The sequence below is a fragment of the Schistocerca serialis genome, chromosome 2 (assembly GCF_023864345.2).
Source record: "Schistocerca serialis cubense isolate TAMUIC-IGC-003099 chromosome 2, iqSchSeri2.2, whole genome shotgun sequence".
NCBI lineage: Eukaryota > Metazoa > Arthropoda > Insecta > Orthoptera > Acrididae > Schistocerca > Schistocerca serialis.
The window spans coordinates 273,135,619-273,161,835 of record NC_064639.1 but is presented as its reverse complement, the minus strand read 5'-3'; the positions used below and the strand labels follow the sequence as shown (position 1 = coordinate 273,161,835).

At 43.6% G+C, this 26,217-nt stretch overlaps 1 protein-coding gene across 6 annotated transcripts in view; it reads right to left on the bottom strand.

The window, feature by feature from the left end:
• The window catches only part of LOC126457029 (Ig-like and fibronectin type-III domain-containing protein 1), a 1,179,953-nt gene that overhangs the window by 497,727 nt on the left and 656,009 nt on the right, over positions 1–26,217 (bottom strand). For all 6 annotated transcript variants that reach the window (XM_050093007.1, XM_050093006.1, XM_050093012.1 and 3 more), the window contains one exon: positions 22,945–22,990. The gene's annotated coding sequence lies outside the window, so the exon portion shown is untranslated. The remainder of the gene's footprint in view (positions 1–22,944; positions 22,991–26,217) is intronic.

Sequence of the window (26,217 nt, the reverse complement as noted above, 5' to 3'; positions counted from 1 at the left end):
ACACACACACACACCGCGCTGTCCCGGAGTTTTATCTATAACAGCTTTAGAAGAAACTCATTTGTAAAAAGACGCACACACACACACACACACACACACACACACACACAGTTCTCAATTTTCGAATGTTACAATGGTCGATATTAATACATATATAGATTAAAATAGATTCAATCCCCCGGTTCCGACCAAGGCTTTCGGTATCAGGCTGTAACATTATGAGGCGAATGCCGGAGCTGGAAATACCCTACACAATATTCGCAGCTGCGATTCTTTGTGCCCCATTCCCAGGGTACTGCTACGTTTGGCTGAAAAGAACAGATTATTCTACAACAGTCCATCCAACTCTTCGGAGTACAAATGGAAGATGTGGGAGAAAAAATCGAACAGTTTCTGGTATTGTTCCGGAGTGTGGTGAAAAGTAAGCCCTAAAAGTAGGCCCTCCGAATTTTCATTCTGTTCTCAAAATCGATTGAGGTATTAAATGTTATGCATATTACTCGGTCAAATTTTCTGCTTCACTGACGCAAGTTTCAATCCTCTGCCACTAGAAGGCTCCGAATTGTAGCGTGGCCGCGCGGGGTAGCCGCGCGGTCTGGGCGTCTTGTCACGGTCCGCGCGACTCCCCTCGTCGGAGGTTCGAGTCCTCCCTCGGCCATGGTTGTGTGTGCTGTCTTTAGTCTAAGTTAGATTAAGTAGTGTGTAAGCTTAGGGATCGATGACCTCAGTAGTTTGGTCCCATAAGTCCTTACCACAAATTAAAAATAATTGTAGCGTGTAACATGACGGTTTTTAATGTAACCATGTCAGTGCTTGAGAAACAGCTTGCTGTTATCGAGTTTCTAACCGCAGGAAATGTGCTTACAACTGAAATCCACCGAAGAACCAAAGCTGGGTACGATGATGATTGTATCGACATCAGTAATATGTGATGCTGGGCTGTTAGTGCTCGTAATGAAGAAAACCGTGGTGCTAATCTGTAAGTGTGTGACAGAGCTTCGAGTGTTTCCAAAACTGAAGACACCTTCGAGGACTTAGAGATGAAGCGTTGCAAGCAGACGGGAGGGTATGCATCCCTCAAAAAAGTCATAATTTCTACAGTGACGGTGTCAACAAACTGTTCGTCGCCAGCGTGACTATGTCGAGAAATGAATATATATATGCACGAAGAATAAAGATGTAAAATGTTAATAGAACTTGTTTTACTTAGAAAGCCTGAAGAGTTTTCACCTTAAAAATTCCGAGGCTTTACTTTACAGCGCGCCATCGTCAGTGGGATTCCCAACAAAGTATTCTGTACGGGGAGGGGGACGGGGGGACGGGGGGACAGCGTCTCCATAGTGGATGGTTGGTTGTTTGGGGAAGGAGACCAGACAGCGTGGTCATCGGTCTCATCGGATTAGGGAAGGATGGGGAAGGACGTCGGCCGTGCCCTTTCAGAGGAACCATCCCGGCATTTGCCTGGAGTGATTTACGGAAATCACGGAAAACCCAAATCAGGATGGCCGGACGCGGGATTGAGCCGTCGTCCTCACGAATGCGAGTCCAGTGTCTAACCACTGCGCCACCTCGCTCGGTCCATAGAGGAGACTGTCCTACTACGAGCCAAGCGGGGCGCATCTGTTAAGTACTAGCATTGATTCGGTACGTTCTATATTAGTTTTTTTTAAATTCTTTACGACTGTTAATGGCTAATCATGGCTCCTTGAAGTACTGCATAACTCGAACAGGATCTCTCGTTTATGCAGACGAGTCATGTATCATTAACTGTCTACGTGTCTTGTTGCTGGGCGTAAGTCTATTGTTGGCGTCTGGTGGAGAGAGGGAGAGGGTGGGAGGAAACGGTTAGAGCCAGTAGTAGCGGGGACAGTTACAAGAAGGATCAGAGCCGGCAACAGGGGAAGTGCATTTAACAACTTAGCACAGTAGTGACTGCGCCCATGTCATAGTAAGTGTACGATTGATCAGTTCCCATCTTTTAAATAAACGTGCTACCAAAAACTTGACTCGTTTTGAGTAGAGAAAAACTAAAAAAAATTTGAATAACTGTAAACATAAAGTCTACAGTTACCACAATGAGGACACGTAATGAGAAAGCTTAGTAGATGTCTGCGTGGAAAAGCCTAATGCAACCGGGTCACATTCGCCACATTTTTTTATCAGTCCGACTATGGACATAAACCTCTCGTGAATTATCTTCGTTTTCTGAAAGCAGTTAACTTTGCCATGAAGCTTCTTACGGCCGTACTTGAACGACATTCGTGCGAAATGTAGGCTAATTTCTTACAGCGTTTGATATTGGCACGCAAAAATTTTAGTCTTCAATTAAGTTTAAAGCAGTGTGATAAGAAGAAAATCCCTACTTGGTAATATACCTTTTACAAACTACTGCAGGCCTCGTAAGTCACATTGCGTGAAAAAAAAACTAACACAACCAAATTTTATTTATAGCCCACACAGCGTCTTGGTAAGTGCAGGGTCGCTTCACGCAGCTGCTTACGCGCAGAGATTTCCGAGGTGTGAGTTACGCTCCTACGAGGGTCGCCATGTGGGGAAAGCAAGTTATTACCGCTGTAACGTTCACATAAACAGTGCGTTTATAAAAATTATGTAAAAATAATATAATTCTCAAAACATAACCACCATTAAATAGCCATCGTCCTAAACTCCTGACATGCTGAGGTAATATCCTACTCCTTCATACTCCTCACAAATTCAGCTAATTCAGCTATCAGAAAAAGGAAGAAATTGGATTAAAGATTTAGAAACACAAATGAAACCTCCAAATGTGTGAACTGCCACCAGTGGACCACCGCATTATTGACTTTCTCCATTTGTAAAGCTCTTGAATAAATCATACAATTTTTCTGAAACTGAAATCATTTATCTGTCTGCACCTGTGCATCACATCTACAGGTTTCTGTCCCATTCGGAAAATTCGTTAGTGATGCGTCTTTTTCTTGTCTTAGAGTGTATTTACTGTCATTCTAGATCAATGTGCAACTTCCGAAAATGCGAGTGTTCATCAAAGGAAATTTCTGCTCCAACATAAAAGCTTTGAACATTAGCTTACGATACACTCGTCGTTTTGGCTGTTTTGTTTACGTCCTATAAAGCGTGTGGGGGCGTTGCATGCAGTGAAGTTTGTGTAGTACTGTGTAACTGAGGTAAATGGAAAACACGAGCAATGTTTACTAAAGTGTTTTTTTGGACAAGCATTGATCCATGGATCAACTGTAAGTAATGCTGTGTAGTCGAGTTTATGATGTAGGTAATTCTAAATGGCTCCCCACATTCAATGTTTACTAGCTTCGATTAATTTTATACCTTTTCACATAATATCCTTCACAATGCTATAAACAATCACAATGAGCTATGTATAGTCTGATGCTAGGAGGCTAGGTGGCTTGTAACCGGTAATGGAAAAATAAAAATTCTGTCATCAAAATAAGTGACTAGTAGCAATTATTTCCGGAAACCTTTATTCATCACACAGCTTTCGACATCCATAACAGATGGAAGTTTTCTGTTGCTACTGTCTGGAGCGTAGCGTGGTACGCTGCTCCTCGCCGCTGCGCATTCCCTCCTCCTCTACCCCTGCCTTCTTACGCGCACAACGTTGTAGCTGGTGCAGCGGGTTGCCTACCCAACAGTTCTGTTTGGCTGACAACGCCCCTCGGGAACAGATTCCTACCCGACTGATATCTGGTCTCTGAGCTACAAAATTTAAGAGCGCGAGCTGTTCCCTGGCATAGCCACGCTCCTGTACCAGCGGTGCCGCGCACTTCCTGAGCACGTGGAATCACTCGCCTCGTCGGGCGACAAACACTTGTGTGTGACAACGGACCGTAGGAAGCGGGGACCGGTTCCTGTCCGCAGCTTGCTGGCTGTGGACGGCCGGTGGGCGGCGCGGCGGCGGGCGTGTAAATTAATTAATAGCCACTGATTAGTTTACACGGCCACCGGTGGACACCTGCTGCCTCCCGCAAGGGGGCCGGTAGCTGCCTCCGCGTGGTTCATGACCCATCCAGGGGGCGTTTACCTACACTCGTATCCACAAGGAAAAGAGGCGCACAAGGCACAAAGAAGAAGCCGTTCAACCGTTTTAATCCTACTCGTTTTCTGGAGCAGTTACGGTAAGAAAGTGAAATAAAAGTACCTCTTCATGACGCTACCTTCTGCTACCGTCCGATAAGAAGACCTGTACAGAATGGAGTTACGCTCGCCTTGGTCACCAATTAATTTTTTATTAATATCTAATCATCACACTTTCGGCGTATTCCAGTCATCAGAGCTGCGGTACAGACTTAATACGAAATTTGTTGAATAATGATACGAAGTTATTTAAAATTTGTCAGTCATTTTCATCCCAGAATCATTTCTGAAAATTGTTACATGTTCCTGGGCTGTCGTCTGTGATCATTTACTCTAACCAAATGCACTGGAAGAAATATGTACGAAAAGGTCCATTGCTCAATCACCGGACAACACGTTAAACAATCAGACGGAGGTAAACCACCGCGGTTTATCAGCGAAGTACGACTACTTCCAATCAGCAAATTGGGAGGTCCAATAGCTTATTATAACACTCTGTCAGGTTCATTATGAAAATAAAAAAAACTGCAGTTGTAATCTTAATGTGAAAAGCGTATTAATATCTATTGGCATAAGTTACTTCCAGCCAGTTTGTTTATCAATTACAACGCAGATTTAGTTGCTCTAATTACACTATATTTAGTTGCTTTTAATCGATCGCAACACGGAAAACTTGGTTTCACGGTTAGGTCCGTCAGCGCAACCCTTTAGCAAGTCGCACATAGCACCCTGGTCAGTATGCTCAACTCTCGCGGATGGTCCACGACTCTGTCCCCACACTACAGGCCGCTATTCTGACGTAGTCTGCATATGAAGCTTCCTGGCAGATTAAAACTGTGTGCCGTACCGAGACTCGAACTCGGGACCTTTGCCTTTCGCAGGCAAGTGCTCTAGAGCACTAGAGCCGCCAGGAAGTTTCATATCACTCCGCTGCAGAGTGAAAATTTCATTCCAGAAACATCCCCCAGGCTGTGGCTAAACCGTGTTTCCGCAGTATCCTTTCTTCCAGATGTGCTAGTCTTTCAAGGTTCGCAGCAGAGCTTCTGTGAAGTTTGGAAGACAAGACTCGAGGTACTAGCGGAAGTGGAGCTCTGAGGAAGGGTCGTGATTCGTGCTTGGATAGCTCATTGGTAATTGCCCACGAAAGGCAAAGGGCACGAGTTCGAGTCTCGGTCCGGCACACAAGCCCGGCCAGTGTGGCCGAGCAGTTCTAGGCACTTCAGTCTGGAACCGCGCGACCGTTACGGTCGCAGGATCGAATCCTGCCTTAGGTTAGTTAGGTTTAAGTAGTTCTAAGTTCTAGGGGACTGATCACCTCAGATGTTGAGTCCCATAGTGCTCAGAGCCATTTGAACCATTTTGAACCGACACACAGTCTTAATCTGCCAGTAAGTTTCATATCAACGCAAACTCCGTTGCAGAGTGAAAATTTCATTCGAGTCTGCATATTGATATTATGTGACACCCGTTTCAACCATTTTCATCAATTAAGGAGGTCTAATCGCCTCTCACCACAGCACAGGCTATCAGTAACTCCAGTTCTGTAAGCGTATGCTGGTTGCAATATTAATCCTGTTCCACGATTTGGATAGCACATTAGCCGTTACAGTTACCATCTTACTAAAAAAGTTTTACTGTAGGGCGGGCCATTCACGTGATCCGGAAGAAATATTTGCTAGTTACAACAGCAATGCTCTTGTTAGCACAGGGCATATGCACATTTGATATTCAAAGGTTGGTTTTAAGATTAGTTTAACCAATTTTCTGGCGAATAAGTTGAATGTATGTACCTCAACGTTAGTTATTTTTATCTGTTTGTACTGTTTCTCGCCGGTACGACACACACCAAAGGTGGTCACGCTTGTTTTTTCATAATCGCTGAGGATATTGCGGTTCGTGTCGACTATCTCACTCTGTACATTGCAAACTGCAATAACCACATGTAACTGCGTTCACCGTCCGCAACACGCCAATGTGTGTTCATATCAATAATAGACGCTCATAATGCTACCGCTTGGTGTTTAATGTTAAGCAGAATTATACTCTGGTTAAGCCATGTTCAGGTTTTTTAAGTTATTCAATCCATAAATATTTGGTTCCGGCTATGTGGTTACTTATTAGCTGTGATCATAGTATTGTTAATTTTTACACAGAGATGCACTAGAATTTACAACCAAAAATGTTGCGAAACGAGTAGTGCGAGTCTACAAGGACTTCAATCAATACCGCCACAGTGGATTAACGAGCTTACATTCAGCTACACGTTCATCACTTTTAACAGCAGGATTTTACTGATTGAAATTTCTGTGAACTATTTATTCTAAGTTAAATTGGTGCAGATATTTCCATTTCCATTTCTGACTGAAGACGGTGTACTGAACAACATTAAATCAGTATTTAAGTCATTTGTAGACCAATAATTACAGTATGCTTTAGGTCGGTTAGCATCTCCAAGTACATACGAAAAGAGCAAGCCATTAATGCTTATTTTCCCGTGTGCAGTTGGTCAGATGGGGAAGTGTGGTACATGGACGCAAAACTGAAAGGCATAATCACTTAGTCGTACAGTTTCGACCGTGCAGGAAACATCAGGTCGTAACGTTTGTGACGTGTTTCTAGGTAGACTATTTGACACAGAGAAAAAACAACCAAGACACTAATGTGTGTACATATTAAGGTACCAAACATAAAAATATCTGCACTTATACCCGTTACATCCTCTATATATTTTTCAGTCCTACTCATGCAACTACACTTATGAACTGATTTTCTTTTTTACAGGCAATCGTTCAGGAGAAATAATTTTAGGCTATGTTTAAGAGTTACTTTGCTACCTGTCGGACATTTCATGCTATTGAGCAAATGATCAAATATTTTTGTTGCTGTACGTTGATCTTCTTTCTGAGCCGCTGACAGCTTTAATAATGGGTAATAAAGGTAACAGCTTCCTCTTAGTGCTGTAGGTATGGACAAATCTGTTCTTCTCAAATTGTGAAAAATTATTTATGACGAATTTCGTTAGCAAATATATGTACTGTGAATCTGTTTGAGCAGCTCAGTAACATGCTTCTTCCAGTTCAAGTTTTCATCCATACGTACCTCCAAAAATTGGTAGCATTCTACTCTGCCTACTTATTCGTATTGACATCTTCTTCAGTTATTGGTGTGACTATGTTGTACAGAACAGAATATATTGTATATTTTCAAAATTTAAAATGTGTCCATTTTCAGATAACCACTTAATAATTCTTCGAAAAATATCATTAACAATCTCTTCTGTTGCTCTCGCTCTAGTGTTATTTGTTATAAACTTAGTAGTGTCTGCAGAAAGTACCAATTCTGCTTGTTGAATGTCAAATGGGGGATCATACTCACATATAAGGAATAAACTGAATCCAAAACTTATGAGAGCACAACTTACCAAACACGCTCTGCATTTACCAAAATCGTTTCGCAGGTAAGGTGTAATCATCAGAAATATTTTCACTTCTCTGCATGAATTATACAGTTGAGTGTAATTAGATTTGAGTTTTAGAGAACCTGAATGTGTTAGGAGCGATTATTGTGAGTGGGTGTTGGACCATAGAAAGTGAGATTTTACATCGTTATTGCACGTATCCTCTCTATAACGGAGGATGCAGAAACATTTTCAGATCGTACCAGGAGGTTAGTGCGTGTTGATCATAATGCTGCATTAATTTAAATACTCTTTATATTGCTTGTAGCGCTGTGAAAGTCCGTCCCACCTCTAGGTATACGAGGGCTATCGGGACGGTAAGGTCCGATCGCGCGGAATGGACACCGTAGCGAAAATCCGATGAAGCTTTGTACAGGTGTGTTGAGCGGCAGCTCTAGCATACCGGTCGCTCTTCTCAGTTCTCAGAACAAAGTGAACACGTAAAGATGATGCCTAGGAAATAGTGTCTCCCGCCAAGTATGAGGGCCTGGTGAGAGATTCTGCCTGATGTCATGCAGCCCACATAGCGTAACTGTCATGCGCTTCCTTCTTCATGATAATTCTCGGCAATATTGCCAATTTAATTGTTTTCCAACTAGATACAGTTTTTTTGAAAGGCCATCTGGTTGGAAAATTTAAGATCTGGTTGCTAGTGGGAAATTTAGACTTTTTAAAATATTATCTGGTTGAATTCTACACTCCTTAATATTATATTCTTCGAAAAGTATATTTTGTTCATTCTAGTTCATTTCAGTATTTTCAACAGGTTATATAAGAAATTACTTCCTTACAACAACTTATACTACAAAATCTGTTAAGAAACATAAAACGTTCGTTCGATAGGCTGCTTTCTGGCTACCGCGCTTGCGTAGTGCGGAAGTCGCATTCGAAACGCGTCTGGTCCCAGATCTGGCTACTTGAAATGGTATTTGAAGAGCGACTAGCAAGTAGCATCAAGTAGCCAGATGCTACCTGAGGAAAATTTTCTGGCGCTGTCAAGCTGCCAGTTCCGCGCATGCGCGTAGTTAAGTGGCTTGTAGTGAGGGTACGTCACCGCGTTTTTTCGAATGTCTTTGAATAGCCGACTGCATAAGTTCCCTGTTTGTGGATCTTCGATAACTGTAAGGTAAGCACTTTATTTGTTCGTATGTTTTATTTTTATTTATCCTTATAAAATCACCTGTAGAAGTTCAGTTGTTCGTCGCTCGGTGACAGTCGATCAGAAAAAAGCGTTTGAAGGGCCCAGACACCAAGCACGGGCTCTTGACGTCAACGTTGACGCGCATGCGCAGTAGCGCCTTTCGCTGCTTCTTCAAGTAGCTTCCTGGCAGCTCTTCGAACGAACCTAAGCTTAACTACTACTGGTACTCAACAATGTAAATAACGAGTGCAAGAAGAACTTGAGTACGTAACTCTCATACTTTACTTTGTCAAATTATTTTAAATGTATGAAATTTGAAATGGTAATTTAACTAACTTCAATAATGCATGATACAGTATAATATTTCTATTATGTATTCCCATTGTCGAGGACCGATCAGCTGAACGAGACGCAAAACTGTTTGTTATTATTCAGTTATTGTCGAGTTCGTGTCACAAGTGTGTGTGCTTAGTGCTCGTTCTTCTCGTCATAGTGATTGATTATAGTTGTGTTAAAATGGGTAAAGTCAAACATCAATACACCCAAAAGTTTAGGGAAGAATGGTTAAAAAAATCCGCAATTTGTCCAGTGGTTATCACTAGCTGTAGGAGATAACACAAAGGGATTCTGTAAAGTGTGTCACTGTACTGTAAGAGTTCTGTTGGCGGATATAGAAAATCACGCAGAAACAAAAAAAAAACAAAAAAAAAATGCATAAATCTGCAATTTCTTCCTTTTCCTCCCAAAGACAGACAAAAATTAATTTTAAACCAGAATTCCGTCGGACGTTACGAATCTGAGGGGTCACTCACCCTCTTTGTGTCCGCACATTGTGCTATAATGTCGTGTGATCATTTAGGAGAAATGTGTAGAAACAGGTTCAAAGACAGTCTTAATGCAAGCCAGATTAAGTTACAACGCACAAAGTGTAGTGATATTATCAAGAATGTTCTTTGACCATATTTTGCAAACATCTGAGAAGTGATGTTGATGATGGTATGTACAGCATTTTAATTGACGGATCAACTGATATTAGTGTCACTAAACTTCTAGTAACTGCTATAATTTGTGATAGTAAAACATCTCAAGATTTTTTCGACATTTCTTACACGAGTCGAAGTTGAAAAATGCAAAGCTGAGTCTATTGTATCAGCTATTAAAGATGCATTGAAAGAAGTTAATTAGGATTTAAAGAAACTGCAAGGAATAGGAACAGATAATGCTAGCGTGACGGTCAGCGTTAATAACGGAGTGTATGAAATACTTAAAAGAGAGGTTCCGCATTTGGTACTTATAAGGTGTGTCTGTCATTCCATTCAGTTGGCAACCTCTGCAGAATGTCTTCTAAGTAATTTGCACTTTTTGAATAGGGAAACTTACAGCTGGGTTTATCGGTCTTCTTCACGACAGCTCTTTTACCGCCAGATTATCTCAGTCCTAAATGATGGGGAGGGGCCACTGAAAATCTCCCATGCGTGTGACACGAGATGGTTATCTATTGAACCTGCAGTATGTAGAATAATTGATCAATGGCTCGAGTTAAAAACTCATTTTCAGATTGTTAGCAAAGCGAAAAATGCTACACAGCTGGATTTCTCTATTCGATGTTCAGTCCCGAACTTAATTTAGTATATTTGCTATTTTTGAAAGCTATCCTTTGAAGCCTTCAGAGAGTCAATAAGGAATTCGAGTCAAATGGTGTGGACCCACGCAAGTTATTAGATGACCTGGTAATTCGTATTCAATCTCTTCTTAGGCAAGATGTCATTCCCACCTATCTATTTCAGAGAAAATATTTTGACAATGATTTCAAATATCAGCTAGATCCAAAGCCGTATCTTGGATACTTCTTTGAAAAACAATTTCAGAAATTAGAAACAAAATAACCCAAGGTGAAAAAAAAATTAGAGAAATATGTGTAAAATTTATTTCTTCCCTGTCAAACAATTTCAGCAAAGATTACCTTGCAGTTTCAAAGGCGGTTGTAGTGGTAAAACGGCCCGTAATTCCCCTGTTAGAAAGCTCCCACTTGGATACTGATACAATTACAATAACTGAATTACAGTGGCAAAAAATGGTCGTTGTCCAATCGATAACATTAACAATTCTGTCGATTTCTGGTGTGAGGTTTTCAGTTACCATGACGTCAGTGGTGAAAATCCTTTTAAAGACCTTGCAGAGTTTGCATTACCTAGGTTCGTACTTCGTTGGTCAAACGGCGAGGTGGAAAGAATATTCAGTCAGTTGAATCTCGTCAAAACGAAGATAATGAATCGAATGCGTACAGATACGGTAATCGCCATATTAGGGATTCGTGCAGGTATCCGCAGAAAGAATCGGTACTGCCATAATTATACATTTCCTGAGTCAGTCCTCAGAACAATTGGGACAACTGAAGCATATAAATCGAGACCATCAACTTCTACTGCAGCTTCTCTTTCTCATGAGGACAATGGTGATAATGACGAAGACGACATTCTTACCCAGTTTTAGGTAAGTTTAGTAAAAAAATGTGTTATTTATACAGTCTGTATCTCGTCATTTCTATGCTTCTAATAAAAATTTGGAATCTAGTTCTTTTAAGACATTTTTTAGTTTTTTTTTTTTTTTTAGTCTCAATCCGGTTGGAAAAAGGTATATACTGTTGGCAACACTGGTTCTCGGCCGCACTCTGCAGGGGCAATGAAGATGCTCCTGCAGCGTTTTCTATGGGAAGTGTTTCATCACACACCGTACAGCCCGGTTTTGACTACCCCTGCATTTCACCCCTACTCATCCCTTGGACGGAGAGAACGGGCTGTAACCAGCGTAGGGAGTTCACGGAGGGCACAGGCGGCTGCTTTCTATGCAGAGAGTATTGGAAAGTTAGTACAACGCTACGACAAATGTTTGAGTTTGAGTGACGTCTATGAAGAAAGGTAGCTGGAAGGTGTAGCTAGCTGATGCAAATAATACAGTTTTGATTTTCACAGTGGTTTCCATTTCGCGACAGATCGGAATTTAATTTCCGAATAGCTGTCGTATTAATCAAACAGCATTTATCTCGAGTTTGTTTTTCACTCATGTGTCACACTTTTTCTCATAAAAAGGAGGACTTTTCAGGGTATTTTTACCAGTTATGTACTCAACTTAAATTCAAAAATAGAAAGACACTTTCGTTATTATTCGAACATCTTAGGGTCATTTTCGTTCCACGCTCTACACAAGAACTAAATGGGAAGAATGATTCGTGATCAATGAGTAGCTCCCCCTGCCAAGCAGTTCAGAGCGTTATTCGCAGCATAGGTGCAGATGTGCTAGTCAGCATACTGCGCTACACAATCCGTTAACGGCAACATATGAAATAAATGTGTTCAGTGTAGAAGTTTATATCGCTAGGACTGTCGTCACCGCTGAAACCGCCACCTTCAATCAGGCCCCACCTCTAACCGCCACCCTCCACCCGCCACCCACCACCACCACCACCACCACCCCTTAAATGCTGCGTCGCGGAGGCAGCGCAGGCGGTGTTGGGCGGAACAAGAAGCGAGTAGAGGCAGTCGGCTGCACTGAATCCAGGTGGCCCAGATTGTCCTCGGATCCTACAATTCGCTTGAGGCGAGTCCTGCAGGGGGATACACGCTCGGTGACTTGCCTGTTTGTAGTCAAAGCCAGCCAGAAATAGATTTCCTGGGCTCAGACGGTCGCGCTGTCACTGCAGCCCAAAGCCGAAAATCCGCCACCGCCGCCGCTGGAGCCGTAGGCAGCGGTCGTTATCGCGAGCCTGTTTCGGAATTTTCCACGCTCATGCAATATTCATACGGTGCGGCGCGGTTCACAGGTAGCTCCACACCTAGGCGCCGCGGCCACTTTTTCCCTCGCCACACTCTTTATTTTCTTTCCCTCTTTTTTTCCAGAGGGGTGGTGCAGAGATAAGGCGAGGTGGGTGCGATTTTGCCGGCCAAGTCCGCGGAGCATAAATTGCAGCAGATAGTAGCTCCCGGGGAGAGCCCTTAATCAGGAATAATGTCCGCGCCTCGCCGCACGCCGGAATGCCAACTAATACACGAGTTCTGTCCTGCAGGCGTGCGCCAGAAATCACCACCCCCTTTCTTTACGAAACGCTCCTCTCCCAGTTCGTATATTTCTTCCAGTTCGATCCAATTTCAACAAAGATGTGACACACAGCTGAAAACAAAGAAAAATAGCATGACTGAGTCATTGGAGAGCACAGCATATATTCCCCATGCAAAGATAAAGTTGCAAAATAATTTCCAAAATGCGCACTATGTTAAGACACCTACTCTGTAAATAGTTACCGAGCGAGGTGGCGCAGCGGTTAGCACACTGGACTCGCATCCGGGAGGAAGACGATTAAAAACCGCGTCCGGCCGTCCGTGGTTTGTCTAATCCGCTCCAGGCGAATGCCAGTATGGTTAGTTTGAAAGGGCACTGTCGATTTCCTTCACCATTCTTGAAACAATCCGAGCTTGTGCTCCAATAACCTCGATATCGACGAAATGACGGAGTGTTGAACTATAGTCTCCCTTCCTTCTATAAGTGGCTGAGGCACATAATCACTGAGACACAAGGAGGTGTTTCTGAGGTTTTAGCTGCCTCAGCTGATTCATTAGAACACAGCTAGCTGGCACCAATAAAGAGGGCGTGTGGCTAGGGCCTCCCGTCGGGTAGATCGTTCGTCTGGTGCAAGTATTTCGAATTGACCCCACTTCGGCGACTTTCGTGTCGATGAGGATGAAATGACGATGATAAGGACAACACAACATCCAGTCCCTGAGCGGAGAAAATTCTCGACCTAGCCGGGAATCGAACCCGGGCCGTTATATATTCCGTCGGGCTGACCACTCCGCTACCAGGGGCGGAGATGAAGCCGTTATAACAACTGAACAGAGGCCGATACATCGCTATGAATTACCGAGAATGTAAAACAGAATTCTATCGGTGTGCAGGTACAGTAGATCGGCATCTGGCGGCTCACGGTGCTGCATATGGAGTCAGTTTTTCTCTTTTTTTTATAGTGACATTTTAGGGTGACATTTTTATTAACGTAATATATATATATATATATATATATATATATATATATATATATACTCCTGGAAATGGAAAAAAGAACACATTGACACCGGTGTGTCAGACCCACCATACTTGCTCCGGACACTGCGAGAGGGCTGTACAAGCAATGATCACACGCACGGCACAGCGGACACACCAGGAACCGCGGTGTTGGCCGTCGAATGGCGCTAGCTGCGCAGCATTTGTGCACCGCCGCCGTCAGTGTCAGCCAGTTTGCCGTGGCATACGGAGCTCCATCGCAGTCTTTAACACTGGTAGCATGCCGCGACAGCGTGGACGTGAACCGTATGTGCAGTTGACGGACTTTGAGCGAGGGCGTATAGTGGGCATGCGGGAGGCCGGGTGGACGTACCGCCGAATTGCTCAACACGTGGGGCGTGAGGTCTCCACAGTACATCGATGTTGTCGCCAGTGGTCGGTGGAAGGTGCACGTGCCCGTCGACCTGGGACCGGACCGCAGCGACGCACGGATGCACGCCAAGACCGTAGGATCCTACGCAGTGCCGTAGGGGACCGAACCGCCACCTCCCAGCAAATTAGGGACACTGTTGCTCCTGGGGTATCGGCGAGGACCATTCGCAACCTTCTCCATGAAGCTGGGCTACGGTCCCGCACACCGTTAGGCCGTCTTCCGCTCACGCCCCAACATCGTGCAGCCCGCCTCCAGTGGTGTCGCGAATGGAGGGACGAATGGAGACGTGTCGTCTTCAGCGATGAGAGTCGCTTCTGCCTTGGTGCCAATGATGGTCGTATGCGTGATTGGCGCCGTGCAGGTGAGCGCCACAATCAGGACTGCATACGACCGAGGCACACAGGGCCAACACCCGGCATCATGGTGTGGGGAGCGATCTCCTACACTGGCCGTACACCACTGGTGATCGTCGAGGGGACACTGAATAGTGCACGGTACATCCAAACCGTCATCGAACCCATCGTTCTACCATTCCTAGACCGGCAAGGGAACTTGCTGTTCCAACAGGACAATGCACGTCCGCATGTATCCCGTGCCACCCAACGTGCTCTAGAAGGTGTAAGTCAACTACCCTGGCCAGCAAGATCTCCGGATCTGTCCCCCATTGAGCATGTTTGGGACTGGATGAAGCGTCGTCTCACACGGTCTGCACGTCCAGCACGAACGCTGGTCCAACTGAGGCGCCAGGTGGAAATGGCATGGCAAGCCGTTCCACAGGACTACATCCAGCATCTCTACGATCGTCTCCATGGGAGAATAGCAGCCTGCATTGCTGCGAAAGGTGGATATACACTGTACTAGTGCCGACATTGTGCATGCTCTGTTGCCTGTGTCTATGTGCCTGTGGTTCTGTCAGTGTGATCATGTGATGTATCTGACCCCATGAATGTGTCAATAAAGTTTCCCCTTCCTGGGACAATGAATTCACGGTGTTCTTATTTCAATTTCCAGGAGTGTAGTTACAATTCTTTGCATTCAGCCATTTGCTACAATAGTGTACTCATTTCCAATTTTTGTGATCTGTTGTGTACTGTTCCACGTCGTTTCCGTCAAGTTACTTCCGAATCAATGCCTTTCCGACAAATAAGGTGTATACAAACACGGTGGGTTGTATCGAAATCGCTGGGGATGTTACAACTGGAACAAGAAGAAATGATTAAAACCAATTTAGTACCTCATGAGTGCACAGACCTTCGCGGCCGACGAAAACTACAGAAAAATCGTTTTCAGTTTTATCAGTTTAGATACCACCAAAATGATGTATCTGACCCCAGGAATGTGTCAATAAAGTTTCCCCTTCCTGGGACAATGAATTCACGGTGTTCTTATTTCAATTTCCAGGAGTATATATATATATATATATATATATATATATATATATATATATATATATATATATATTACAAATTGAAACTTAGACAAATCAATTTGTAACACCCTCCATGGTACAACGGCAGAGTGCACCACTAGGGACGTTATGTGTCAGAACATGTAGACAATAATCTATTCTGTATTGTGGCATCGAATAAGTTCGTGCCTGCAGATAGGGAACCCAATTAATAGGTTTCCAAAGCAGGCTGCGTTGCGACTTCCTTCAACAACAACTTCAATGAACTGCACGCACATACTGATGTTTGCCGTGTTGCATTCAGTGCTCATACTAAGCAACTGTAATATGTTGTCTCTTATCAAAGATTTCGTAGAAGGTCCACAACGTCTTGGCGATATTCAGTATCTTAGACAATATTTCCATACGAGTAAACCGCCATACAGAACGACCACAAATGTATGATGAAAGAATGTCACGTTGCGTCCGCGGAACCATAGTCGGCATCGATAGTCTACAATCAATCAGATCGCCTTCGATTTTCACGTATAACGTCAAGCCTAGGGGAGCATCTGCAGCAGCGTCCGACTAGTATCCATTTGTTGGCACCTCATCACAGAGGACCTCAAAGACTGGCAAGGAACCCCAATCATTACACTACAGCACAGTGGTGGCGTGTACCCTGGTCTGATGAATCCATTTTTCAATTGTATCGAGGAGATGGGCATATGAGACTATGGTGGGTGCACCGAGGAAACATGGGTTCTGCCCATCAAGAAGAAAAGGTGGCTCAATTATGGTGTAGAACGTGTTTAAAAAGTCGCAGTAAGACCCCATTGTTGAACTGGTGGTGCACGCCATTTGGGCATTCTTACAGATCATCTAAATGCCTTTCTGGTATTAGAGTATGCCGCCGGAGAAGGCACATTTCAAAAAGACCGTATCACCACTGTTTCGATGCACGCTGGTGGCTTGATGAACAATTCTGTGTTTTCACTTTCATGTCGGACGTCCAGATAACCCAACAGAGCATTTATAAGGTGACACTGATACCTGTACTCAATGGATGAACCCGACAGCAGTAATACAGGAAAGTTGTGGGCAGGACTGCAAGATGCGTGGGTCAGTATCTCTCCAGAACTGAAAAGTATTTCCCCCACCATTACACTTCATAGTCAGCCCTACTTTGTTTCATTGTTACCTCTTTACGGTCTTCATTTCCTTTAACTTTTCTGCGCAGTAAATGAGAAATTTACGAAAGACTTATCATTCGCGGTATTTTAACTGAATAAAACAATAATAAAACGTTTTAGTATTTCCATCCACAATATTGATAAACTATTTTTACAACGGTAACGGATCCTTGGTAAGCACAAATGAAGAATTCCGAAAATATCAGTAAGCTGAAGTAACAATAAAGGAAATAAATTTCATCTATGACTTTGCACCATTGTGAATATTTCGTGACTAACATTGTCTTTTTTCACCTAATAAATATTTACAATGATCGCAGTCTCATACACGAAATTTATTTCCTTTATTGGTAAGTTGATGCCAGATCAGACAGAACTTGTGCATGTTTTTGAAGATGAAAAGCTACCTGAAGCAAAGTGTTTTGTAAATGAAATTGAATAATAGGTAAAAAAAAAATAACAATATGAGAATTGTGAATCCGCCTTCATGCATAACACTTTTTCTTATATGTTTACTTCTTTATTCCCCAAAGTAGTTTTAGCGACAAAAATCGCCATCGTCGGTGGGTTCTTTAAACCTTATTTATTGTACGTTATAGCATGTTTTTTAGAAAAGACGTGATGTTTTGGATCATAAACAATGTGCGGAAGTTTTGCTTTTCTGTGTATAAAATTAGCTGCATGCCGTCCAACGAACTTGCAGATGACATAATGTATTCCCAGAAAAACGGCAACAGAAAAATTACGGAAAATATGCCGCAAACAGCGAATTCTTAAAAACATGCTATTACGTACAATAAATAAGATTTAAAGAACCCAGTGATGAAGGCGATTTTTGTCGTTGAAATTAGTTTGGGTAATAAGTAAGTAAACAAATAACAGTTTAGCACCAAGGCGGCCTCACAATTCCCATATTGCTGTTGTCCTATGCAAACACGGACCAAATGGAAGAGTTCTAAGATAAAGTTATTGTAAACAATAGGTGTTCGGATTACGAGGTTGCTCCAGACATTTTACTTCAATCATTAAGCTATTTAAGCGGTTCTATTCAAAAATTATGCTGAACGGGTGAGCGGTTTAATGTAGTTACATCGATACGATGTTTCAGTGGCAATCATGAACATATTTTCAGAACGGCATTTGCTACTCTGTTGCAGACATCACAATGTACACCCGACTCGCTGCCGCATTCGTGTTCTTCTCTGTTGCAGACAGCACTTTAGTCTCACATTCCCAGTTGCTTACTCATCCCTCAGTGAGCTCTGCAGCAGTGAACTATTCAGTCAGACAATGGAAGTAGCTGCAGGATCTTCGTGTACTCCATTTGTCTGAAATATTATGGGGAGGTTTACTATCTTTTGGTTCAAAAAATCGATTTTTTTAAAAATTGCATTTTTGGTTCCATAAAAGTGTTTAGACTCCACCCCTGAAACGGTTTTTCCGAATACGGAATGGAAATGTTTGTAATTAGCGCTTGAACAAAAAATTTCACCTGCCTGAAATCGGCCTCTTTTACGCACCAGTTTTTTTCTTTAGGAGGACGAGTTATTGTACGGGTGCTTGGGAGGAAACCCACAAAATTCAAATGAAAGTTTGAACGCATGTGTTTGGAAGTTAGACCCCAAGAATTTGCATTCTGGTGCGAAGACCGTGGAGATTACGATTTTCCTGGCAGTGAGCAGCTTCAGCGAAGGGTATTCAGCAATTCTGAAGACCGTGACAACGATGGACGTCGCCCTGGGACTCTATTCGACGCAGCTCGCCAAGCATTCGGACGACCACCGGATTCAAGTGGTCGAAAATCACTTGTCACCGGCCGTACGAGCGGCTGTGGAGAAGCGCAGGATGGCCCAGATCAAGTAGAACGCCCTCTATGAGGAAGAGGAAGGACTAGTTTATCGACCCGGAATAGCAGATTGAACGTAAGTTGCATAATATTGCATTTATATGTAGACAAAACTTCAAACGCGTCTTTCTCGAAGTGACTTTTTTATCGCGCGGTGTGGTAACTTCAAATCTACTGAACCGATTGGCATAATTCTTCGTTCCCGACGAAGCTAACTAAATTGTCTAGGAGTTGTACGACTTTTATTCCGACCCATCAACTATAAATATTTTTACTTGGACGACGAAGTCGAAAAATCGATGAAAAAAAACCTTTTTTTTTTCAAATGGCCGCCACTTTGTTTCCTATGGTCCAAATAACTTAAGCGAGGTACAACTCCTATGGAATCTTATATACTTCGCTAACGTCAACTCAATTTTGACTTCAGACGAGCCGGCTGACCTATGACATACCGCGCGTGGAGGTCTACATCGAAATTTAGTTGCGTTCCGAAGGCACTTCCACCTTTGCTCTTCGACATTTCCGGTGGGAAAAATTCCAGTTTGTAGAGGAAATATGAATAAACATTTTGGCCAAATTTGACACTGATATCTATAACACATCCCGAGAAAAAAATTCTCAAAGAACATGCTTTTCTAGGGCCAAAGATAGTAAACCACCCCCTAAGGAGTTCTTGATGATGCAGCACTGTTTTAGACATCGTTGGAGTCTGGATTGACGGGCGCCATTTTCCTATGGTGTAACTAGAAGCTAGAGTGCGCTATTGGGGAGGCTGGAAATAGCTTGTATATAGGATTACATGGCAGAGATGGAGCACGGGATAAATGCAGTCAAAAAGTTGAAGTAAAAATAGTCAAATACAGAGAAGACCACAGTGCGTGTCAAGGTACGAAAGACCAGTCAGTGTTACTACAATATTCCAATCGACTACAGTAAACTGAGAGACAGAAGATTTCATGTTGTTGCATACTTCATACGGGTTCATATTCCTTGTTTTGATCAGCTAGTGAGTCTGCAAGCAAATGAAGAGCAGCTGCTGTGTGATTTTTATATGTTTCGAGAGACGGCAAGCATTGACTCGGCAGTGACAATAGCCTGGCCCCACAGCGTAATCAGCGCGAAACCTGTTGAGAGCGGCGAAAAATAGCCAGTGGTGCACAATGACGCAGGACGCTTCGAGGTCTTCGGGAAACAATGGGCGGCGCCTCGTGAGTCCGGAACCTCCCACACCTGCAGCTGCAGCTATAGACGCAGACTGCGCTTCCGGTGGAGCGCGCCAATCCCAGTGCCTGTCGCGCGTCCTTTTCTTTCCGTAGTCTGAATAATAAGTCGTGATTAAAAGCGGCGCCAAAGGCCCGCGGCGAGAGAGCTATTGTCGATGCTTCCTGTGACGTCAACCACACCGTCACATTCCGACTGATGGTGAAGAACAGGCACTCCGATGGACGAACAGCGGCGAAATATTGGTGTCTTCGATGTCGGTCTTTTCAGTGTAGGACACCCAAAAGCTTTCTCCCCTTTTCCCTCTCACGAAGTTTTCAGTAAAAAGCAGAAAAAAATAAAATAGTAACAATATATCACAATACACCATACCTGCAACACCAGAGGATCAAAGACCTTAATTAACCATTATTAATGGCTGTCAGTGGCTAATGAAGAAGTTCAGTATGCAGTAACGAAAATTTTTCATCTTTGTCCAACAACACAAGATGTCTGACAGATAGAAAAGGGAGTTAAAAATCTAAAAATCACTTCTCCTCGAAAAGCGCTGCTATCCAATGAACAAATTTCTATTTAAAAACTTGTAGTCTGCAAAAAAATCATTTTTAAGTGTAGGTGCGTAGGTAGCACTAAAAATATGTTCATTAAAGTTAACACTACTCACGTGTACATATCCCGTAAACTGACTCGTTCCGCATCATTTTGGTAAATGAATAGCTCAAATGATCTGTGGAACATGTAATGAACTACCGATAAATCGTAGGCTAGCTCGTAATACAAAGTAGGTAATGTCTACGGTCTCGAAGATGGTTCGTAACGGGAACATCAACAAAACTAACAAGAGTATTGGTGAGTAGTCTAACTAAATCAGATGAAGCTGAAGAATATAGATTAAAAAATGAAAAAATAAAAGTACTAGGTAAGACCTATTATTTAGAACATACGCTGAACAGCCAAACAAACTGTTACACCTGGATTATATCGTCTTGAGTCCCCGCGAGCACGCACAAGTGCCTCAACACGACGTGGCATGGACTCGACTAATGACTGAAGTAATGCTGGAGAGAATGGAGACCATGAATCCTGCTGGGCTGTCCATAAATCCGTAAGAGTACGAGAGTTGGAGCCGGCCGAAGTGGCCGTGCGGTTAAAGGCGCTGCAGTCTGGAACCGCAAGACCGCTACGGTCGCAGGTTCGAATCCTGCCTCGGGCATGGATGTTTGTGATGTCCTTAGGTTAGTTAGGTTTAACTAGTTCTAAGTTCTAGGGGACTAATGACCACAGCAGTTGAGTCCCATAGTGCTCAGAGCCATTTTTGAACGAGAGTTGGAGATCTCTTCTGAACAGCACGTTGCAAGGCATCTCAGATATTCTCAATAATGTTCATGTCTGGGGAGTTTGGTGGTCAGCGGAAGTGTTTAAAATCAGAACAATGTTTCTGGAGCCACTCTCTGGCAATTCTGGACGTTTGCGCTGTCGTACTGTCCTGCTGGAATATCCCAAATCCGTTGGAATGCACGATAGTCATGAATGGATGCAGATAATCCAACAGGATGCTTACGTACGTGTCACCTGTCAGAGTCGTTCCTAGACGTAACAGGAGTCCCATATGAGTCCAACGGCACACGCCCCACACCATTACAGAGCCTCCATCTGCTTAAACAGTCCCCCGATGACATTCAGCGTCCATGGATTCATGCGGTTGTCACGATACCCGTACACGTCCATCCACTCGATACAATTTGAAACGAGACTCGTCCAACCAGGCCACATGTTTACAGTCACCAACAGTACAATGTCGGTGATGACGGGCCCAGGCGAGGCGTAAAACCTTGTGTCGTGCAGTCATCAAGGGTACAAGGGTGGGCCTTCGGCTCTGAAAGGCCACATCGATGATGTTTCGTTGAATGGTTCGCACGCTGACACTTGTTGATGGCTCAGCATTGAAATCTGCAGTAGTTTCTGAAAGGGTTGCGCTTTTGTCACGTTGAACGATTTTCTTCAGTTGTCGTTGGTCCCTTTCTTGCAGGATCTTTTTCCGGCCGCAGCGATTTCGGAGATTTGATGTTTTACCAGATTTCTGATATTCACGGTACACTCGTGAAATGGCCGTTCGGGGAAATCCCCACTTCATCGCTACCTTGGAGATGCTGTGTTCCATCGCTTGTGCGCCGACTGTAACACCACGTTCAAATTAACTTAAATCTTGATAAGCTGTCACTTTAGCAGCAGTACCCTATCTAACAACTGCGCCAGACATTTGTTGCTTATATACTCGTTGCCGACTGAGGCGCTGTATTTGGCTGTTTACATATGTCTTTATTTGAATACGCATGCCTGTACCAGTTTATTTGGCGCTTCAGTGTAAAATGCAGACTGCATTTCTGTAAAAGAGGAGTTTGTTAAGATCTAACGTAAATGTTACAAAGCCTTTTTGAATGTAATTGTAAGGAGCGTAGCCTAGTGAACAGTGAACAGCTCAAACAAAAAGAGGGCAAGATAGTGACTGGGAATGAAACTTGAGTCGCATATGAAACCCCTCAATCGAAACGAAAATCACTGGAATGGAGGTACATAGCGGAACCGGTAAAGACTAAAGTCATACATATCTTAACACTCAAAAATAATGTGCACACTTGGGTTAATTTTTTTACCGTGAGGTGAATCAGTCAGTGCACTGTAGACTTTCACGGTCGGTACTTGGGATATTACTGATGTCTGATTTTGACGTTGTCCACAGCATAATTATCTGCCTAACTTTTCATCTTCCACTGCTGGAAACTTCATTAGAAACTTTAACGAAAGCAAAGCATTGACTCGGTAGTGACAATAGCCTGGCTCCACAGCATAATCAGTTTCAGATTGTGCTGTTTTATTGTGCTGTTTTTACATCCTCGTAACACCCATGAAAATATACGGTTCACCTTAAACATCTATGAAGTAAAGAGTGCATATATTGGCTCCACAAATTAATCGTAATTTTCTATACAACAACAAAGAGCACAACGTCTCCATAAAGCGTCAAACTCAAACTGCTCCACAACTGATTATATAACTATGAGGAATACGCGGAAATACTCACACAAACGGGAAGAGAGAAGTTATGAATTTCTTACCTGTTCTATTTTACCGAGTCTGGTGGGGAATGACAGTACGAAGAATCTGAAACAAAAACAAATGAGATGAGCTCTTAATACAGTTTGAATAAAATATCAGTTTGACTAAGTGTATATATATATATATATATATAGTCAAAAAATGTTATTACTCTGGTTTTCTTATTTCAGTTGTCGCCTCTTTGAGCTCCCTGTTACTTTGCCTTACGAGTTAACATTTCGCGTAATGACCGCGAGGAGAAAATTCGAGAAATTAGAGCCAATAAAGAGGCTTAACGACAATCATTCTTCCCACGCGCTATCGCGAGTAGAACAGGATTGAAGTTAGTCGTACAAAAAGTCCCGTCTGCCACGCACCATTACGTAGCTTGCGAAGTATGATGCAGATGTAGATACTCTTTCATTTTTCTGTCTCCAACACTTTTTGTTGGTTTTCCTGTTCAGAATAATGCCAAACGTTTGTGTAGAGCTCACTGGCAAGGTATCAGTACAAGATGGCACTGGAACTATATCAACGGGTGGGTTTATAGGAAATGCCAGAGAATGTATGAAAACAATGAAAACCTTGTCAGTATGATTACAATATCCAATGTGTTTGTTGACACGTAAGAGATGAGTCATTGAGATAAACCAAAGCAATGTATCGCGGATACGTAAGTACATGGAACACTATATTTACTGGAGAGAATTCACTGGCAGAGAAGGATTATAAATGAATGAAATGATTAAAAAGGTAGAAAAGTCACTTCCAGGTAGTACTACAGGATAAGACCTCAGGGTTTTGGTACCCACGCAGTGAGTTTTCAAAACCTTTACTACTCACTTGTGCAGTAGTGAAAGGTGGTTAGTAAAATGGGAAAAAGCTGTTTGCTTCATTGAGATACCACATTCTTTATACCGCGGTCATCTATAATTACTTTTCGGTGCTTCAGGGCTACTGCATTTTGCCAGGTGGTGTCTCCTTTTTCTTGAGTACCTAGCGGAGACACAGATTTCATCAACTTCAGGTTATCGACTAACCGCGGCAGCGGTATGATGGCCACCGCAAATTGCACCCGGCGATATCTGGGTCAAGACGGAGCTGGTCGTTATTTACATTAGACCGGCGCCACTTATCGGAATGTTTACTTCGGAAATGGACTCACCGAGACCACAAATACCCCTACGGGAATTCTCTTAATTGAATCCAGAAGTGGTTTCCGAAAGACTTCAGCATCTCCTTTTGCCTTACTCCCAAAATTCTCTTCGCCAACTTCCTGTGCGATTTTCAGTGTACGTTTCCGCCTGTCTCGTCCCATATTCTGGAGAAGCCTCAATATTGCAGTATGTCGCAAACAATGATACTATGGCAGAGGATTCGGGTTCCAACTAACGACTGGTTACTACATAGGGAAGCTACACAATTTATGTATTATTGGTGCAATTATGAGCTAGAAATAAACCTTGGAAGTCCTTTGTCACACGATATTTTAATGCCATAAACAATTCAAAGAGCTGTAATAAACGCTGATGATCGAAAACGTTACGTCCGCTTCCCGACGTGAGGTTACATTCCTGCAGGTGACACATTAAGAAAAATACAACAGCGAGCAGCGAGGAATGAGGAATCGTTCTTACGACGATACGGGCCGAAAATGGGGAAATTCGCAGATATAGGCGGCTTTGACAGAGTGCAGATTGCTACGTCGCGACATGTGGAAGAGATCATTTCGGAGAAGGCGAAGCAGTTCGGCTGTTCGCATGCTACTGTCGTGAGCAAGAGGTTGAAGAACGGTGAAATCACAAGTAGGCGCCACATTATTGGACCTCCATGTCACCTACAGAACGTGGAGTCGGAGGCTTTCCCGCTCCGTGGGGCAGGTTATGCAGCGCTCTCTGACAGATCCGACGCCTCAGTACTGTGCTGATGCAGGCGCAAGTGTTTCGAAGCACATCTTCCAGCGCACGTTGTTGAACTTTTAATAGTTGAATCTGGGGCTTATGACTTCAGTGGGGACGGGATCATCGAGAGTGTACTATGGATCAATTAAAATGTGTAGAATGGTCAGGTGGCGGCCGGGGTGGCCGAGCGGTTCTAGGCGCTACAGTCTGGAACCGCGCCACCGCTGCGGTCGCAGGTTCGAATCCTGTCTCGGGCATGGATGTGTGTGATGTCCTTAGGTTAGTTAAGTTTAAGTAGTTCTAAGTTCTAGGGGACTGATGACCTCAGAAGTTAAGTCCCATAGTGCTCAGAGCCAGAATGGTCAGGTAAATACGTTGTTACACCTGGTCAGTGGTCATGTCCGGACATGCAGTTATCCATGCTGACCGAAACATGTACCGTACCACGGACACACACTGGTCTGGACAGTATTATGGTGGCTTTGGGGGAGAGTAGTGATCTATATGAACACTATTGTGGACCATCTGTGGTTCCAGGCGCTTGACGACTTCCTCGACAGCGACTGCGTCTTCCATCCAGATAACTGTCCTTGTCACAAGGCCAGACACGCGTTGCAGTGGATTGAGGGACATGTTAGTGAACTCATGTTGAAATCCTGATCACAAGATTCGCCTGACTTGAACCTGCTGGAACACATATGGAATGCTCTAGGGCGCCACAACTGCGCTCACAAACCATCTGCGCTATCCAAGGCCTTCATCTGCGTTACAGACAGGGTTGACTAACTGCCTATGCCCTGGTTCTACTAGGGACTCTCAGCTGGCAGGCCACGATCACCACAGTACAGCAGGCACGGCGTATCAACCACAATAAGCTAGGTTGTGTTCAAAACACGCCAGTCTGTTTTGAAACAGAACTTCAGCCAGCACCAAGGAAACATGCAGCGCTATATTTCCCACCAGAGGCGCCAATCTCGACACCGGGAGAGCGTGCATCCCTGACAGCAGCGCCACAGTCGAAAGCACTACTTCGCTTCCATGAATCACGTGCTATCCAAGTATCAAGCAGATATTACTCCCCCAGGTGTGTATTTAGGACTGCGCTTGGCTCCTCACTGCCATTTCAGTTCGTGGAGCCACTGCATCCAGAGCCACCATCATGATCTACACCTTGCTGTTCCAGCAGCTGTCCAGTTTGCAAGATACCTCACACTACAGCCAGTACGACCAGCCAGACACTGGCCTGGGAACTTCCTCTCCTCCGAAGTGGCCTCTCGTGCTCCAAGGTTGGTATTCTTCTGTGGAGTTTAGCCGGCTGTTGAGGCCGAGTGTTTCTAGGCGCTTCAGTCTGGAACCGCGCGATCGCTACGGTCATAGGTTCGAATACTGCCT